Source organism: Malurus melanocephalus, unplaced genomic scaffold, assembly GCF_030028575.1.
Source record: "Malurus melanocephalus ecotype Western Australia unplaced genomic scaffold, MMel_1.1 scaffold_13, whole genome shotgun sequence".
In the NCBI taxonomy this organism is placed as follows: domain Eukaryota; kingdom Metazoa; phylum Chordata; class Aves; order Passeriformes; family Maluridae; genus Malurus; species Malurus melanocephalus.
In genome coordinates this window covers 4,366,240-4,381,846 of record NW_026623245.1, presented here as the reverse complement: position 1 = coordinate 4,381,846, position 15,607 = coordinate 4,366,240, and the positions used below count along the sequence as shown (strand labels likewise).

General features: G+C 42.6%; 1 protein-coding gene across 2 annotated transcripts in view; it reads right to left on the bottom strand.

Annotated features, from left to right (window-relative positions):
* PLCB1 (phospholipase C beta 1) overlaps positions 1-15,607 on the bottom strand; it is a 331,455-nt gene that overhangs the window by 262,913 nt on the left and 52,935 nt on the right. The gene's annotated exons all lie outside the window — the stretch shown is intronic.

The window sequence follows — 15,607 nt, the reverse complement described above, 5'->3', positions numbered from 1 at the left end:
TCTAACCCAGCCTACTCCTGTTGTGCACCAGCACTGCAGGAGTGAGCAGGGAAAGGAGGATTTTGATGCGTTAAGAAATGACTGCTTTGCACTGGGGCAAACTGGGAATGACTTTCTGCTGCTCAAGACCTGGGGCACAGCAGGAGAGGAGGAACCACTGTAGTGGGAATGAAGTGAGAACAGAAAAATACAGGACTGCTGGTACTTAGGGCCAAGTTCTGCAAGTTCCCCCCTCCTGTGCTCCTGGGGAGCCGAAGGGGCTCTGACATAAACAGAGGAAAACAAAGGATGTCCACCTCAGTGGGGTCTCTGTGGGTGGGAAAGAGAGTGCTTCTGGAAAGCCTGGCAAGGAGGGTGAAACCCCAAAGGTGAATTCTGATAGCTTCTCCTTTTGTCCTCCTATTAATAATAGTATTTTCTTCCATTCTAAGCTTTGCTTTGTCATTTATGAGTTTGCCTCATAATRAGGCAAATTCAGAATAAGGGCAAATTCTATGCTTGCTTGGAACTTTATGTACACATGAAATAAGAAATGCAAAATTTGAAAAAAAATCAATAGAAGCTGTGTATCTCAGTACTTCACCAGAACAATTTAAACAACAGAGGCTTAAATTTTGAGCCAGAATGGAAATTCACCCAGCTCAGGAACATACCTTGATGCTGCAAATACGTGCCAGAAACATCTTTACCACTTCTATGGAAGTTTTTAGTTCTGCAATATTAAATATGGCTCTAATTAAAGATTTATCACAGCCTGTCCCTTTGCATCTGGTGGCTGTGTACTGCAAAGCTGGAGATGCACTGCAAAAATCAAGTAGCTGCTGTAATGCCAGCCATGCTTCCTGTGAATTCCAAAATATCTACAGACACTGAGCTTGCTATGTAACAAAATACAGGGCTATTTCTGTTTCAAACTCCTAATGATCCATTAAATGACTGCATGGAATGAGGAGGGAAGGGGGTGGAAAAGATGTTGTGTTTTGCTGGTTATTTTTATAAACATCAACAGGAGTTAGAGTGCAATTTTAAAAAGTTTGCCAAACCTTACCTCAAATTTCAAATTACATTTTTGTGAATYTAAAAATGGTTATTCTAGTGCAGTGGAGTGATTCAATGCATAATACTTGTGACARAGTAAAAAATGAACATTTTCTCTGATCTTGTACATTACTGAAAACAAGCAGAAAACAAAACCAGACTCAAAGGTAAAATCAACTTTCACAAAAGGACCAGACACAACTCCATTTGCTGACCAATCAACAACTGTCACTGCATCAAGAGAACAGAGCTGGTGCTTCCTTGCACTACAGCTCCTTTGCACTGGGATCTAACCTCGTGTCAAAATAAAAATAATRACAAAACAGTTGCCTTTCAATCTGCAGCAATGGTTCCAAAGACCCTCCCTGCACTGCAAGTGAAGGAACATGAAATGACTCCTCTCACAAGCACATAGTTGCTAGGAAAACAGCTGTGAAAACCTAGAAGTCTGCAAACAAAATGTTAGAGCAATCAGGGCCGTGAAAATGCTCCAAAATGAGACCTTTTTCTTAGAAAACCAAGATGAGGAAAAGGCAGCTGTGAGCAGCTGTTTTGGACACTTGTATGGATTTCACATGGCACCAGAGGGACAGACTCACAGTCTCCAGGCTCCCAGCAAGTTCCCCACACTTCWAAGGCTTCACTTTGATGCTATAAAATTTCTATCAGATATTGAATAGTAGTTTTCTGTTAGAAAATACTCACCTCTTGATCTTTACAGAGAGAGCTGATTAAGCTTCTCTCCCAAATTTAATTCAGCACTGCATGCTCATCAAATATGTCGTAACTGTATTTTGTTATAAATCAATAGGAACCGTAGGGCACATAATCAGATCAAAAATGGAGAACACAGCTTGCACAGCAGAATCCTGACACAGCAAACCTTCCCATTACAGGGTAAGTTGTGCCATGGGAAAAGGAGATGCTTTTCTGTCCAGAAGGGGGACAAAGGTGGACAATTGCCATTTGTATTCAGGACAGCAGCAGAACACAGGGACCACAAGCATTCTGGCAGTGCATACACACTATTGGCTTTCCACATCATCCTAAGATTAAAATCAATAGCAACAGAAGGATTCAGCTGTCCCAGCAGCAACTTCATCACTCTATTTTACAGCTATGCTATATCAACTATCATGAAAAAAAAACCTCCTCCTTCCAAGCCTCCCCCCAACCAAAAGAAATCAATCCCAAAACATATACAGAAATTCCTAGAGTAGTTAAGGAYCTTTGGGAAGCCCTACACGAGTGGCAAACCTAATCAGAGCTAGTGCTGATTCCCTAAAAGCCTCTGGCCAGCTTTCATGCAAAGGACTATTCATCCCATTATAAAAGATGAAAAATTCCAAGTGAGATTTGAGACTGATCAGAGAACGCACTGCACTAAATGAAAAGAAAGGACAAAAATAGCACTTACTATTTTTGAGATTTGCACCTATTRCTTTTCACTTTATTTTGGTTTTCCCTGTGTTTAAACATGGCCTCCCACACTTATTTAACACCTGTTTTAAACACTGTTTAACCACTTGATTGGAACTGAACATCTTCTTATTAASAGGGATTTATGGCACTGACCTGATTAGGCAACAACCATTGGCATTGATAATCATTAGGCTACAATGGCTCCCTGGGAGATGTCCCAGTAAAAGTGGCTGTCTCAATTAAGCACTGCAATTAAGCAGACCATATCTATAGGGTGAACTCACAAGGAGAACAAGGCATTTCAAATGCCTTTTTCTTCTTGTGTTAATACATTTTTAATGCAAAATTARTACTTTTGATTAGAGAATACTACTTACAGGTTTCTCTAAAAATTCCTTTCTTTGGGGGATAACTTCAAACTCTTCTGTCARTGCTGAAGATTTCCTGACCAATCCCCGTAAGTTTTGTGGAAGCACAGCTCTGTGTCTGTGTTACCTGAGAAGCACACGTTGCACTGGAAGYTTTGCCAACCAGAATGTCCCAAGAAGGGACCCCCTTTGCCTCAGGGGACATGCAGTGACAGAGGCTGCTGATCTCCATTTGTTCAGGGAATTAAAAAGCCAAGGGAAATGAGGCTAGGAAATGCAGGAAGACACATGTGAGAATTCTATAGTCAAAATGCCAGTTTTGCCCTCAGCAGTCCCCCTCTCTCCAGTTTCTTGGAGCAGCCAGGCACTCTCCCTGGATAGGCCTGGTAAGTTCATCCAGCCCAGTATGCAGAGGCTGRTCCCAAACCCATTGATCACACAACCCTCGTGTGACCTTGGTGAGCTGGCTGGGCAGCACAATGGGCACAAGCCCAAAATCYATTCCTGTTCTGACTCACAGCCAGTCCCTGAGCAGCACAGACATACATCAGCCAGTCAGTAGCATCCCAGTCTCCCTGGTGTTTAGGAAAGGTGAGCATTTATCCCATCACTGGTGGGCTCAGTTAACACAGCATGGAGACCCTCAGGGGCACAGCGATTAGGGCATGGGGTTTCAGCACATCTGAGCCCTGCAGTCAGGGTGCCAAACACCCCAGAACCTCTGCAGTGAGGAGAATTTCCATCCTTGCACAAAAGGCTGTCAATGCATTCCCCATTTCAGGGGAAAGGGAAAGGATGCATGGCAGGAACCCGTAAGATGGATGTCTTTCAGGGCCAGTATCTTTAGAATCAGTGGTAGCCGTGCCTAGAGCATATAAAATGCTGCCCTTTTTCTAGAAACCTGTAAAATAATCCTGCCTACAGGTCTCAAAGTCAAGGGACACATTCTGCCTCCTTACTCTGTGCCCTACTTTCTTGAAACGCAGTTGAGGTGGAAACACATCCTGCATGACAGTGGTGCAGTAAACAGAGATCAAATCTTYGTGGTGGTTCTCTTTGACACCACACTGAGGTTTGCCAGATAAAATGGTCACAAGACAATTAACATGACTCATAAGTAGTCAGACAGTTGTCCTTCTTTTTTTGAAAGATTTGGGGTCCACTTAGAAGTCACAAATCSATGGTAAATACTTCTGAAGGAAGTTTTAATCCCGTCCTATCTGCTGCATGCTCCCACCAGCACAGCAGCTGGTCTCGTCAAAGCACCAGAGACAACACAGAACCACCGGAAGGAAAAAAATCACTTCTAAACTTGGAATTTACTCTTCTAAGTCAAGACTCCTGAAGATATTACCCTAAACTTACAGCTTCATCCCAAACTGTAGGAAAGCGCAAAACAAAGCTTGTCGTAAGACAAAATTACTTTTACATGTTCTTAGAGAGACTGCAGCAAGTCTTCAGCCCCCAGCATCAGGCTTCTGGGTAGCTGCAGTCACTGATTCATACCTCATTCCTGGCAAACTCCGTGCAGCCACTTGAGCTGATCCCTCTTTCCCAGATGAGAACAATTAACACAGTAAAATGCACCAGGCACACACTCCAGCACTGCTTCCACATGCAAAGCAGCGCCATGGAAACAGAGAAATGCCACCGCTGCTGCGGGAAGGGCAATCGGCAGTCACCAGATGAGCAGTGACTCGAGGGCTGAGGCAAACAGCTGTCAGCAGGATTACTGACAGGATTGCATTTCACAGGGCAGCTCACATTGATACTGCAGGATGGTATTCAAAAATCTGGACAGAAATACGTTCTTTATCATTAGCAACCACGTTATCATTTGCCTGGCCAGATAAAAAGAAGGGCAGTAGCTTGACCTGCAGACTGGAGAAATAAAGGATTCAGCTTTAGCTTTATCTCTTTATTTCAACAGCCATTTCTACTTACTTTCTGTGGCCTGTAATTTTACACCTTTCTATGGGATACAAGACACATTTTGTTTCCTCGAAAAGAAAACAGGGCAGCCTGTAGATTGTCCTACTGCCCTTTCTAACTTTAACAACAACATACAAGCCACTTAGTCTCCAAGCTTGGGCTTGGGAACGAGTATCCTCGGCAGTAAATCTACAAAGGACTCTGCAGCAGGACAGATCCACACAGATGCAAACATCTGCTCCTSTCTCCTGCAGGTTCCTATGAATTTAACCAAAGACTCCAGGGAATGCTGCTCCTCCGCCATCCTGCATCGCTTCTGATCACTCCCGGCATTTTGCAAAGAGTGTTGGACACTATCAGAATGGGGGAGAGATAAACACAATAGAGAGGAAGGGAAGATAAAGAGGCAACATATGCTGAAGAGGCACACAAGGGCTCTACCAGATGTTCTCCAGTGAAACACGCTGTGGCTGTGTCAGACCTAACTCTCCATGGGTGTCTGCTCCATTGGAGCTAACAGGGAACTGGGTACGGGAGAGGAGTGAGGCACCACATTCAAGGCAAACCCCAGAGCCTGAAGCCAGAGGTGAAGACCAATTTTTTATTTCTGGCCAGACTGAGCTGCAGCAGCCTTTCCACCTGCTCTGCCATCCGTGGGGCCCTGAGCCTGCAGGACGTGGGGCAGAGCCCGACTGTGCCATTCAGTACAGAGACATCCCAAACTCCTCTGAGCTCAGCAGGCTCCCACAGCAGCTGCATCAACGCAGCTTGTCTAGCCTTATTTATTTGATAATGTTTCATCGTTTTCTAACCATTTAAATGCTAATGAACACACATGTGCCAAAAATACCAGAGAAGTCAGCCATGTAACACCAGCCATTTAACACCTCTCAGAACTTCTTCACTTCCCTTTTACCAGTGCTACTGTGAGGTGGTGAGAATTCCTAAAGGACTCAGACTTTTATACTTTTGGAAAATTTGTTTTCTCATCAGATGCYACATATATAGRGAATCATAGAATGGTTTAGGCTGGAAGAGAYCTTAAAAATTATCTGGTTCCAACTCCCTGCCAYAGGTAGGGACACCTTCCACYATCCCAGGYTGYTCAGAGCCCCRTCCAGTCTGGCCTTGGACACTTCCAGGGATGAGGCAGCCACAGCTTCTCTGGCCAACCTATGCCAGTGCTTCACCACCCTCACAGTAGCCAATTTTTTCCTAAAACATCTAATCTCAGCCAACTCAGTGCAGACATTTACTATCTTCAAGTTCCAAAGAACACTTRTAATACTTTGGATCACCAAAACAGGAGCCAAAGGAAACTCAGACATCCGATCTGGACCAGTATTGGGCTCTCCAGAGGAAAGTAAATGGRGCTCCAGGAGACCTGGCACACAAATACCTGGAAATCCTTCAGGTAACAGCACCTGTCACAGAGGTTACCTGGAGCAAATGTTGAAAATTATCTACAAACAACAGCACGGGAGGGGGAAAACCCCAGAGCAYACCTGCAGTGGTTAGAACTATGATATGAAAGAAAATTCACACATTTTCATTATCTAGTCCTTAATAAATATTTGTTCATGTCAAAGCCTCCCTTTCAGTGAATGAGGTGTGTCCCTCCCCTTTTTTCTTTTCTTGCATATCATAGCAGCCCAATAAGAAAAAAAAGTCTTTTACCATTATTCAAAAGAAAAGGGTGATGCAGCCATTTGAGCTACACTTCCTCACACCTTTTCCTAATATGATCTAATAACATGTTTATCTGAAAACTGCAGTGGGAGATGTTTAACCATTTCGGTTTATACAGTACACAGAACTCCAGTGAAATGACCAGTGGCAGAATTTCAATCATTACTCAACGAATCTGGCTTTTTGAATTGGTGATTTCCTGTTTTGCTCTCACTATAGGACTGATTCAGATCTCCCCTGACGCCAACGGAAAGTGATTTCAGCCTTTATCAGCCCGAGGTTCCCAGATTCTGTAATTCACAGCTCAACAGACACAAGGAGTGCTTATTTGGCCAAGAGCTGCCCAGCTGAAAGCTCCTGAAAAAACTTGGCTGCCTGGTCTGGAGAACCCCAGCATTTTCTTTATTTCCTATGTTACTGAGGGATATGGGCTGTAAATGAGATGATCTCGGTCATCCCCAAGAAGAATATGAAAATTAAGTATCAGCATTTTCTTAGTTACATTCCAAAAGCTTCATTTGTTTCATACCTCTTTAATAATAAGAAAGGGTGCTCTGATGCACATCTCTCACTTCAACAAAGAAATGTAAATGTATTTTTCACATTGCTAAAAGTACAAGAATAATAAATATTTTATTGATTTAGGATTTCTGTTTGTAAAACAAAGTCAGAAAGTCTAGATTTTTTACAATGAAGGATATTAAACACATCTGTCTCACCTGAAATGCCACAGAGTTGGGAAAAGCTATTAATCAGTTGTGAGCAGGATCGYTAAAGGTGTTTTATGTTTTTAATGCAGATTTTTGTCCCACTGTTTAAAAACAGTGCTGCACATTAAAAGCTCAGGTTTCTAGAAAATAAAAAGTTCAAAGCTGTTCTGCCAATAAAAACGCTAACATTTTATTTATAGAAACTTTCCTCACTTCCTACAGCACAACAGAAAAACTTTAAACTGTGTCATTTAATAATGGACACTAAGTACTATAAACACATTAAATGAAATAYGAGCAGCTCAACAGAGCTGAATACACATGGCTCTAATAGAAAAAGCAAATTTCTGACACTTCCACAAATCAGAAATTTTGACAAGCACTGTCCTCCTTTGTGAATATTTTTTCCYCCCTGGTCATTCAGCAATTCTAGATTAGCAATTTTAGTGAGTTTTTTGGTTTTTTTTCCCTAAATGCCCAAGACATGCACTGAGGGGAGATAGCTGTGAATAAATTAACTTCCGGGCACATTAGCAGTAAACGTGACATTTCTCAGCTTCATTCTGTACAACTGATGATTGTCATATCCATATCATCAATGCTCTGTCTTTGAACTATCCCAAAAGGTGGCAAAAAACTCCAGCTTTTACTTGAAATTACCAATATTCAGATGCGCCACTTAGATTTTAAGACTAATACACAGAAATGGTTACTCCAACTTTTTCTTTTTTTTTTTTTTTCCTTCTCCTTTTGGCCTTGACAGAGTTTTATTTTTAGGTTGTTCTTCTATTATAAAGGAACGACAAACCTAACTTTCAAGCACAACCACGAAGATAAGGCAGCAAAATGGAGATGAGATTCATGAGAACTTTCACAATAACCTTTCCCATGTCACCTCTTCCCTTCACACCCCAGCTTGTGCTTCATTTGTTATGTCCATTGTCCTYGGTGATTAATGCTGTCCTTCCCTCCCTCTGCACCACTGGAAAGGCAGAATTTGAAGCAGTYTGGCACAAGTCCTTCAAGCCCACCAAAGAGCTTCTTCCCCCACTTTGTGACAGCCACGGCTGCAAGTCCCCAGCTGAACCAGCACCAGGTGACCTGCAGCTGTATAAACCTGAAAAGACCATCAAAGCCTTCTGGCAAACTTTCAGCCCYTCAACACCTCCCTCAAATTCCACAAGCAGCTCCTGAAGCAGCCTCTGCTGCTTCTGCCTTTCCTGGCTGCAGCTGCTTTGCTTGCCAAAGAGCCCACCCTGGTGCGGAAATCCCATTGACATTTTCTTGACAAAAGAAAAGAAATAGAAAAGAAGTGCAGAGTGGGCTGGACTCTTCTCTAGTTACAGTAGCCAGACTCCAAGACACCTCTGTCTCCTGATAGGAACCACAGCAAGGCTTCCCTTCCACTCCAGACACCAGCACTGGCTCTTACTGTAAAGGACCATGATGATGTTATATCACTCTGCACATATATCACTACAGGGCTCAACCCTTTCTAGCAGAAGAAATGCAAAGAAACAAGAGCTGTGGCATCTTCCCCAGGATTTCTGGACTTCTGGGTCTGGCCAGGAGACTTTGTGCATCTCTTATGACGAAGAGAAGGTAAATGAGTGAAATTCTCAACTTCAGGCTGTAAAAATGCAAGAGACCCGAAACTCCCTCTGTTGCTAAGCCAAGCGTGGCCCAAAAGACAGCTACACGCCCTGAGGAACAGGTTATGGTCCATCCCAAGCAGACTTTGTGAAGGAGCTTTGCTTTGATTTAAAAATGCCTTTCTTCCTCTTTCTATCTTTGATAGATCTTGACAGAAGGAGAGATGTGCTACASCTCCCCTCCAGCTTTCAGAACCACTAATTCTGCTTCACAAGTCTTTATTTTACCTTTGCAAGAAACAATAAATCTSGAGGTATAAATTTGGAGCAGATGGAGCGGGATGTAGACTGTCAGCTTCCATTAACAACACGGGGAACTCGGCACACACCACAGCTGAGCCAAAGCCTTTCATCTCAGCCCTGCACAACTGGTGCTTCCACAACTTGTCTGTGTTAGGGCTATTGACAGGAGAACATCAGTCAGAGCCACGTGTGACCACACTGATGGCCAGGAAATTATTGGTATAGGATGGCTCTGCCCATAAATCACCAGATCACGGTGCAGTCACTTTTAAAGTCATGGGGAGGCTGTAAGAGGGACGCAGAACAGGACAACAGAGAAAAGTTACATGGGAAGCAGAGGTGGATTTCTGGCATYCCAGCCCTCCTTCCCTTCAAAAACTGCAAGCTGCACTGTTAAAGTGCAGCATGTGAGAGCTGGGGACCAAGCAAAYTGTGATGCTACTCTGTGCTGTCCCATACAGCCATAAAGTCAGTTTGGATAAGCCACTTTTTCAGTGCTTTTCAGTCCAAAGGAAGGGGWCTACAGGCATTTGAATGCCAAGGAAGTATAGCAGCAGACAGCTCCCTGAAAGAGGAGTTCACTCCAGCTCCTGAGAAAGAGCAGTTTTGAGGAAAAAAAAMAGCCCAAATCCCTACCTAGAACCTCCCATGTTACTGCCACATTTGCCTTTCCCAGCTTTTGGGAAGAATGCTGCTGTTATGAATAGAAGAAATGTAGCCACAGTGTCAAGAAACACTGGATAGAGAAGGGAAAAAAAGCTTTCAGCAAATGCAGTCTGAAACAAATCACAACATCCATGGAAAGAATCTCATTTTTCAAATATGCAATCTCAAGACTGTCTATATGCCACAGAATTAATAAGAAATGGTTTGGCAGAAATTCAGGTAGCACAGGAAGAAGGAATTAAAAGGAAGTATTTAAAGAAAAAAGAACAGGGGGAAAAGGTTATATTTCAATTCCTAAACTTTTAAGATACCTGTTTCATGGTGCAGGTCTGGAGAGATACCTTAGTCAGGCCAGTAGATGACAGGAAGAGTGACCTGGCAGGATGTAAATTATCCAGCCTCTATCCCTGGACAGCCAGTGCAGCCTTCAGCATCATCAGCCCTGATTTCATCACTGGGGCAAACTGATTGCTTGTGACAGGTGACAAAGGACACGAGAGGACAAGAAGCACTAGGGGCAAACAGCTTCCCCTCAATCCTGCTGATCACAGCATAAAGTATTTTTGAAGTCTCATGCCAGCACTTTGACAGAGTCCAAAGGAGGAGACAAGTGTGCAAAGTCAGGGGGATGGATTACCTCGGCTGGTAGATGTCCTGGCTGTTGCAGACGGGGAGAAACTCAAGAGTTTCTGGTGGGGGCTCTTTGTCCTTGTGCCGAGCAGCTCAGTGCTCACCTTCCAGCAGTGACACGGTGTTCACTGTCACACTGGTCACACACACACCCTGCCCTGAGCTGGGCTCACTTACAGCCTCTTTTTAACCCACCTGGCAACACTGAGCACTAAGTGCTATCCCAGGAGAAAAGGAAGCAGGAATATTTCATGGGGAGTTCAGACSGGGCTAGTTTGTAGGTCAGACAGACAAGAACAGAGGTTGATTCCAGTTAGCACTTGGGTTTTTCTACCCTTAACACTAATTGGAGCCTAAGTGAGTCTTATTCCACCTCAGATTCACAAMTGGAAGAGAAATTAAACACTGGGCAGATCCCTCTAAGAAGGACTTAGGATAATGCACCCTGCCAAGACAGAAATAATGCTTTGAGTGGTGTTAAGGAAGGAATTTAAAATAAACACTTGCAATTCACCTTTTTTCCTCTCCAGTAAACTGGAGAAGGTTCTAGAGACTCATGATTGTTGGTGTGTTTGCAGAGGTAAAAGCAAGCTTTCAGASGAAAGAAAGATCCTGAAATAATTATGATCAGTTAATTTAAGCCCAACTGAGAGAACATTGTGAGGAAGTCAGAAGGCTCCAGAGATGAAGATGAGTCACTGAGCTTTCATCTTGCAGGCAGTCACTGCTGGTACCTGCTGCTGGTTTGAATACAATTGCTACTCCCCAGCTCCTCGGGACCCTTCACATTCCCGGGCTGCAGGCAAGGCCATGGCAGGGAGAAGACCTCACCTCCCTCTCCACATGGATCAGTTWAAACCAGGCAGAGCTGCTCCTTTACACTCTGACTTCTGAGAAAGGGACAACAGTCTCTGACAAAGGTTGTCTGATATTAACTGTGATGAAGTTTTGGAACTGCAGCATCAATGCACAGAGCCAGGCTAGAACCTCTCTATTAACTAACAATGAGTTAAACACAAAAGCTGTTGCATAGTCTACAAGTACATGCTTGSTACCACACTGGTCTTCACACAGGATGCCAAAACACCCCATCTGTCTGCCCTGCATATTCCCAGGCATGTTGCTCTGGCAGCTGCCAGTATTTGCAGAAGAACTCTCACCAGCAGCAACTGAAGCCTCTCACACTYTCCTCCTATCATAGCTGTCAACAACCCATTAAAGCCCAACACCAGCCTTGCATTAGTCATATTCCATCCTCAAAACCTCCTGAAGGCTTTTTCAAATGTTTTGCAGATCAAAAGCATCTTCTCCAAATAAGTTTTTGGTTGGTCATGGTATCATATCTGAAATTTTCTTGCCTTTATTTACCCAGTTTTCTGTGTTCTATCAGTAAAACACGCCACAGCTCAGAGAACAGCAACAGTTGCAGATTGTCTTGCTCCTGCTTTAACTTTCTACCTCTCCGCAAAAACTGGAGGACAATTTTTTCCCAAGACTGTGGAATAAAGGAAAAGAAAACCACTAAACATTTTCAATTATATAACTAAAAGGATCTCAAAGAAGTATCAACAGAGTGGTTACTCAGGAAGGGACAAAGGAAGTACTATTAATCCCYTCATTGGAGATCAAGAGCTGAAGTAAAGGAAGGTTAAGTGAAGCTTCTTTGTTTACCCAGGAAGTCTGTATSTAGCCTAGAACACAAATCCCAGTCTCCTAATTTCCAGCTCAGCTTCTTAGCCACAAAACAGACTTCCTTCCAACTAATAAAAGCTTACTGGAATTTTAGTTCGATGTTCGCACGCAGGCAAATTACATCTTTCATAGCAGGAGACAGAGTGCAGATGTACACAGTAAAAAAAAAAGAAATATAAAAATGCTGGTTTAGATGATCTTTATAAGCAATTTTTTCTGGCCCTTCCCCTGCACACCCTCTCCTACCACCACACAGGCAAATAAATCATCATCTCTCCACATGATGTACAAGCAGCGTGTGTCTCTCGCTGCACTGTCGTAACTCCACTGAATTTATCTTCATCTTTGTTCAGGGAGACAAACAGAACGATGCAGAAYCCGCTAATGAAAGTTAAAGGAAAGACAATTAGACAGATGATCACAGTAATGTGAATTAGTTTGAAGAGCTTTCAGGGCACTGTGGAAGYACAGCCACCTTCCCAGGAGCTGAACAGACTGCTCTGCAGGCTGGAAGCTGTGAAGTTTTCCCTAATGATTACAAAATTTCCCAGGCATTACCTGCTGCCTATATTCCATCATGGAAGCGTAACATTCCCGAGTTCTAGCATGGGTTTGAGCTTTACAAGGCAACCACAGAGCAAGGCTAAAACTCAATCAATACAAATTAGTTCKAAAGTGAGAAGTTGCTGTTAGTAGAAAGGCGAGGTGATTTCACCCCAGGAGGACAGAAATGAATAAACCCTTATTCCTTTAACTCTTTCTTGGCCTTCATGGTTTGCAGGAGCCAGTCTGGTGACAGGAGGCTGCAAAGTGTGAGTTGAAAACCTCCAACTCACTGATGCGTTGTCCCTGCTGCTGACATGACACCCTWCACAGTGCAGCATACTGAGAATGGTACCCCAGCAGGATGATGTATATTTTGCAAAATACATTGTCAAATTAAAAACATTGCATGTGTGTGAAGATACCTGCACTTGGATTATTAAGGCACATTCTTCACTCTGACCAGGGAATGCATCTGTTACAGCAATGACTTGGGGATCTGCTGAATACCTGGAAGTGGTCAGTGCATATCCCAAAGAGGTCCTGAGCTCCGCTCCCATCCCATCACCCATTAATTTCTCCAGTTGGATGGAAACCCTGGACAGTCCAGCTGCAGTGAACATCATTTGAAGGCTTTAAGGCATCACCACTTGTAAAGTTCAAGTCAGTCTCCAAGGCAGCCCAAGTGCCATTTTAAAATGAGTAATTTTAAACACCTCTAAATATTTCTATAAAACAACTGGTAAAAYTCCTTTGGAATTCTATTCCTACAGAACAACACAAATTTTACACATCAGAAAACACACTTTAATAAATGCTCCTTTGCAGGATCTGTTCACTGGTACTTTTACAGATTAATGTTACCACATATTTCTTTCAAGAAGAAATAAGAGCAGGAGGCACATAAAGGCTCAGGGCAGGGACTGCTTTCACAGCACTGCACAGGGGGTTTGGGGGAGCTAAAGAGGGGCTTTTATGCAGCACACACAAACCAGGCAATTCTAACATATGCAGCATTCAGCATTACAAATGGTTTCRGAGGGTGTCAGCTCTAAAAAAACCTCACATGGAGTTCTAAAAGGGTTTGATGCATTTTAGCAGAGCTGGTAAAAAAACCAGGCAAAGGCTCATCCAGCCTAACCTCCACCCAAGAACTACTTTCCTCTTGGGCAAGGATTCCTGAAGACTTGCAGAACAGGAAGGTTAAGGATGGATGAGATTTTGTAACTGCACAGTGAGACAAATTTGAATGGGATTGGAGGCAGACCAACCATACAAACAGAAAGAACCAATTGGTTCTATCAGTGATACCAAAAAATTTGAATGCAGCTCTTCTGACATAAACCTGAATATCAGACTGTGCTAAGCAGGAAAATTAACACACGTTAACTGCAGAGACAGAAAGAATTCTAGAGCTGAAATGCAGAAAGAYCAGGACATAACTAGACAAAAAACCCCAGAATTATAATTATCAAAAACACACTATATCTTTTGTATTCTAGTCATAAAGAAGAAAAGTTTAATTTCCACATCCTTCAATGAACTAAATTAACATCACCTAAGCTGCACAGGATACCATGTCCAGGATGCCCCAAAATAGCATAGTAAAGAACCTGCTCTTCAACAGAGCAGATATAAAGCTATACAGATTTATCAAAAAATGTATTTAGGTATTAAATTCTTACAAATTACTAACAGTAAAGTGTACAAATGGTATCCATTGGCATGCGATACACAGAGTAGAAGGACCAAAACAAGCCTTAAGTGATCTGAGAGCCCTGGATTGAGCTGTGCCATCCAGGATTTGGGGAGAAAATCAGCAAATCCACATTCTGCAGTGCTACTGCAAAGTCTAATCTTTCTYAGAGGTTGTTGCTATAAAAGACCTTCAATATACTTGATCTCATTTACTTAAAAAAAGACTGTCAGAAAGACTTGTCAGCAACTTCTTAGAAAGGCAGCAGAGGGAGGGGAAGCAGATTGTTAACATTAGAATATCACCTTCCATCTGGATGTGTTTAACATAGGAYCAGATACAAGATTTGGACATAAATTTGAAGTCCTTGGTCTCATGCCCAGATTAAACTTGAACTTAAGAACTTGAAGACATGTTCTCATCTGTGGGATGGAGCATGTTAATAAAAGCTCCAAACACTCAGACAATTTCACTGCTTCTACTCCCTTGCACTTCTTTTTAAAAAGTGTTAAGTACATTTAAAAAGAAAAACTATAAAAAGCCATTAAACTCCTACAAGCTCTGCTGTACACTGAAAAGAGAAAAAAAGAAGAAAGGGAATATACAGRATATCTGAGATTCTGCAGTTTCAAAGAGTCTACTAATAAATGGACTTATTGACAGGCACCAGCTGAAAGGAAGTTCATGACTGCCACTTACTAATGATCTCAGTCCCAGTCCCTGCTTCTGAATAGAACGATAAATGTAAAATATATGGAAGGATGGACAAAAACAGAAAGTAACTATGCACTTGACAAGGAGCATTTTGAAGAGGTACTTAAAAAATAAAGGAACTAAATGCTGCACTGATTAGGTGGTTTATTATTGACAAACTGTGTTTTATTGCAGCATGAGAGTAACTACAGTGGATGTGAATTTCAAGGGGAATCTACAAAATTGTGTGTTTTCAGAACACAGGATATCTAGGCTTCACACTCCTCAGGAATTCCTCCTCCCYCTCATAGCCACCAGTTTTCCCTGTCTCCACTTTTCCCCATCCCTTTGGGACTACATCACCTAATGAAAAACAAATAAACCATGAACCWACAAAACATTACTTTCATTAAATASGTTCAATAAATAGTTTAATGTACAGAAAAACAACATGACTTTGCCTGAAAAGCTGAGAAATGTAATTCACCTGGTCTGTCAGGTAACTGCAGCCTTTCCAAAGCAGCAGGACCTGTCCAAGTGAGCAGCAGTGAGAGCATCCCTGTCTCAGCTCCTCAGGTGCACTCTCAACATTGGTCTCTAAATCAATCAAATGAGCAGCACAAGAGGTTCACA